At 32.5% G+C, this 4907-nt stretch overlaps 1 pseudogene across 1 annotated transcript; it reads left to right on the top strand.

Moving 5' to 3' along the window:
* The first annotated feature begins 1968 nt into the window (after window positions 1-1968).
* LOC148628681 (uncharacterized) lies at window positions 1969-4530 on the top strand (annotated as a pseudogene). The gene is made up of 2 exons (XR_015924169.1): window positions 1969-2069; window positions 2680-4530. The product of XR_015924169.1 is annotated as an uncharacterized LOC148628681 (transcript).
* Window positions 4531-4907: the final 377 nt, after the last annotated feature.

The raw sequence follows: 4907 nt of genomic DNA, 5'->3' as shown, positions 1-4907 counted from the left end.
CTAGCATCTGTGATTGATTATGATACAATTGGCACCACTTTAAGAATTGTCAAATGATGATTTTTAAACTTTGTTAAAAAGTAAGTTGGAAAGTTCAGTTCTTTTGCTTAATAATCATCAGTTTATTGTTGAATGAATTCAAACCACATCAAATAACAAAACAAAACACGTCGCATGGAGGTATTCATAGGTTCTGTTTACGTACTAATAATTTTCATTTCTTGGATCAAATCATTTGAACTCTTTTCTAAGATGGGTAAGGCTAAACAAACATTGTGAGATATATATATATATATATATATATATATATATATATATATATATATAAAGAAACGTCTGAAAAATTCCCAACGATGTTAGAACTGTCAAATTTGCGATGCAAATTTTTGGTCGTTCCCTCCGCGGTACTCGAACTCGTACCGCTGTGGCATCTATGGCGACACCGCCTGCACAAAGTCCAGCGCCCTAGACCAGATTAAAATATATATTTCATTTCCGATGCAAAATTTTGGTCGTTCCCTCCACGGGACTCGAACTAGTACCGCTCTGACATCTATGGCAACACCGCCTGCACAAAGTCCACCGCCGTAGACCACTCGGCCAGCTAGGCTATATTAAAATATAGCTTTCGCTGGCCGGGTCATTCCTCCTCGTAGGATTAATCTATGGTTGTAACTTAGTACACGATGTATGGAAGTACGGGACAGTTCTTCTATGTGTTATTATGTAGGATAGAGGATCAAGTTAATGATGCATGTCACAACAAATCAATATTATACAAACAGCTCTATTCGTTACACTGCTCCATCGGATCAAATTGATACAGGGAAGATAATGTTTACTTATAGAAGGGTCTGAAAAATTCCTAACGATGTTAGAATTTTTGGTCGTTCCCTCCGCGGGATTCGTACCGCTGTGACATCTATAGCAACACCGCCTGCACTAATTCCAGCGCCCTGGACCACTAGTAATCCTACGAGGAGGAATAACCCAGTCAGCGAAACTTATATTTTTATAAATACTTTTTACCAAACTTATTCAATATGTTTTTACTCAATTTGACTATGATTCATTTATATATATTCTTGTTTATGTAAATATTTCAATGTATTTTTACTAATTAACTAGTAACTACTAATTTTACTACTCAGATATATTTTATGTGTTAATGTATTAAATTTTCATTGGTATGTATATAAACATGTGATGTGATGTAAATCATTTTAGTAATATTGTATTTGATTAAGCGCTATAGAAAAAATTATAATAATAAAAAATAATAATAATAATAATAATAATAATAATAATAAAACACCACTGATTTGACAATATAATTTCATTCAAGGATGCTTTCTCTATTTGAAAGGACTATTATTTGATTTCTGCATCATTGGATTTGCTACGAAATTGTTCAACAGAATGTCAGAAAAATATGGGAATTAACAGGGTTATCTGTAATATTCATTTTCAGTGCATTTCAATGAAAATATACCTCAATTTACCTCAATAAACTCAATTTACCAAATTGATATTGAATTTCTAGCCTTTTCTTCCTAGATCCTAATGGTGCAAATAGTCATGTTAAATTTCCATTTTTTTTTTCTTATCATGTTTCACTCGATGCCTGATTATTACAGAGACTGGCACTTAATTGTTTTTTTTTCTTTTGAGTTGAAAAACAGTTGTCTGCGATCGTACATGTGATTAAGCGCATCATTTTAAGTGAAGATTCTTAAATTTAGTCTATTGTAAATCAATTTGATAATGTCTCTTTCATTTTCTTTTCCTTAACACCTGTAATTTGGACTCTTTTTCTTCTGGTTATCAAGGTTATTTAACTACTAAAGTTAAATTTAGTACATTTTTGTTCGTTTGTGGCATGATTATTGTGTTATATTTTTTGTAATGCAGGACACTTTTGCTTTCAAACATTACCGCCATAATTAACTTAAGTGGTTTAAACGATATTGATTATCAAATCACGTGAGTTGATATTTTGTTCCTTGCAACAGTTCGTGTCAAAAGGAGGTTGTTGAATTCATTTTGACGACAAAGATTTAAGTATTACAGTAAATATACCTTATTATTGTATTTAATTGTATATAAAGGCATTGATTGCATTTTTAACCATATCTCTACTTTCGATTTCAAGTTGATCTTTAGAGGAAATCAGACTGGAAGCCTAAACAATCTAATAACCTGTTCTATAATTGGAATCAAACCCATCTAGTATTAAGGTTCCCTGGGTCGTACACAAACATACTCACATCTATATGAATAGATTACAGTACTTTTTATGGGAAGTTGGTGTATTTAATTTTATGCACATAAAACATTAATTATCACATTGAATGTGAAATTATCAACATAACTGCAGAATTGTAGCTTTTAAATATTAATTTCAAGTTAAATATTTTACATTACAAAGCAAATGAGATGTTTTACTATTAACGAGTTATTCTTTTGGCATAATTGACTTTTAGTTCTCTGTATTGAAATGCAATAAATTGTCGAGAGGTTAATGTTTATTAATAAAAAAACACTTTCATTTTAAGTACATTAAGATAGACAATTTAATTATTCAATTAAATTTCAAATATAGAGATGTATTTTCTAACTAGGATAATTCGAAAAGTCAAAATATTTAACATTTGTAGAGTTTTCTTAATTATTTTTCAGATATAATGGCTTCCAACTGGACTCTATGTGGAGTTTGTGAATCTCTTGAAGTATCTACATCGGCATCAGTGTGGTGTCCCGATTGTGATGAAGGTCTCTGCAATGATTGTGAGAAGAGACATGGTGTTTCGAAGGGAACGAAAACTCATCAGACATTACCAATCGACAAGTACGAAAAACTCCCCGCCGAAATTTTAAAAATTACTCACACTTGTACAAAACACAACGACAGATATCAAACATACTGTCAACTACATGATTGTCTTTGTTGTCATAGATGTGTAATTGAATCGCATAACACTTGCAAAGATCTAAAAGCCGTTGATGATATAGTCCGAAATGTCAAATCTTCAAATGCATTAACTGAATTAGAGGAGTCCTTGAATGAGTTGACAGAAAATGTTACAAAAATCATACGACACAAGGAGTCTAATATTAAGTCTTTAAAAACGGAGAAACAAAAGATAGAAACAAAAATCTTTGAGGTTAGGTATAAAGTCAATAAATACTTGGACCACCTCCAAGAAAAGTTAATGAAGGAGCTGCACATCTTGAGTCATAATGAAAACGAAGAGATAATCGGTTTGACGCAGAAATTGAAAGAAAGAGAAACGGCAATGTTAGAGTACAAGAAAAATCTTAACAAAATCAAAGAAAATGCAAGTGAGTTGCAGATTTTTCTAGCTATGAAAGAAATAGAAAAAGACGTCAGAGAAGAAGAAGAGCAGCTACAGGCATTACAATGCACCACAGGAGCCATTCACGAAACACACTTAATCCTGAAAATTAACCAAACCATTCAGAACATAGAACAAGACGTCAAACTTTTCGGACAAATAGAAGCTCAAAGCAAACTTGCAGGACTTAATTTGGAAACAAAGAAAGATAAACAAGCTCAGCTGAAGCTGGCGAGAACAAAAACGACGACTCTGGGTAGAATTTATGCAAGTCAGGCCAGATCTCTTGAAATAAGTAATTATATACAATCTTGTTCTTTTGTCTCCAATGAGATGACAGTGTTTGCCTGTAATGTGAGACCTGTACATAATGTCATTGGTATCGAACCTGGTGGTTTGATATATTTTGATATCTATTTAAAGCACTACATACATGATTTAACTTTTATTCCGTCTACCAATCGTGTAGCAGCATTATGTTCGATTGGCTTCGGGAAAAGTAGCATTATATTTATGGACATTAAAAAGACGAAAATTGTAAAGTCTATTTCTATTCAGGGCAACTAGGATGGAGTCACATTTATAGGAGAAAATTCCATATTATTAATCGGAAATCAGGGGATACGTAAATGGAACATTTCAACTGAAAGTCTTGAGAAGGTAATTGATCAGGTGATGCCCGGTCTACATCGAATAGCTACATTTAAAGATAAGATATACTACACGACAAACAATGATAATCGATTTAATTTTGGAAATAATTTGATAGTGGAGGGAAAGGTGGCCTGTTGTGATCTTCAAGGGAATACGAAAGGAGCGTTTGAAAACCAAAGACTGCTTAGTAACCCAGGAGACATTACAGTAGATAATGAAGGTTTTGTTTTTGTCGCAGATATCTTGTCCAACAACGTAGTTGTCTTTCAACCAGACGGTTCTCAATACACAGTACTTCTGACGTCTGCTGATGGACTTGATATTCCTGTAGGAATTGACTACAACAGATCTACAAACCAGCTATTGGTGGCGAACAGAAATGGTTTGACATATTTGTACAGTGTAAATAAACAGTAAATGCTAGTGTATTTTGACCACTATTTCTTGTAATATACAATACTTTATGATATAGACCATTATAACATACATATAGCAAAACTAATAAAAATAGATTTGTCAATTTTCCCGTATTATTGGTGTTGGTGTGTATAGATGTGTAAATTATCCTTTAAAATCATATTAAATATCTTATTTGAAAATATTTAATAGAGTATGTATTGTTATATCTTGTTGGAGTTTGGGAAACATAATTAATTCATTTTAACAGTATTTTTTCAAGACTGTAAAATATTTTGATATGAATTACAAGTGTTTATCATCCAATCAGAATACAGAACCGTTGCACAAAGAACGGTCCACGATACACGATAAACAAAGCACAAAGTGCGCACACGAAAGGCACACACAAACGAGTCCCGAGCTGTATTTCATTGTCATAGTGTACACATAATCATAACTAACTAGTCTTCAGAGTCAGAATCACCCAACTGAAAAAAA

The sequence above is a fragment of the Perna viridis genome, chromosome 1, assembly GCF_037379345.1.
Source record: "Perna viridis isolate PV_CMFRI_1.1 ecotype Kerala chromosome 1, ASM3737934v1, whole genome shotgun sequence".
Lineage (NCBI taxonomy): Eukaryota > Metazoa > Mollusca > Bivalvia > Mytilida > Mytilidae > Perna > Perna viridis.
Note: the sequence above shows the minus strand (reverse complement) of the source record. Positions and strands in the feature narration are given on the sequence as shown.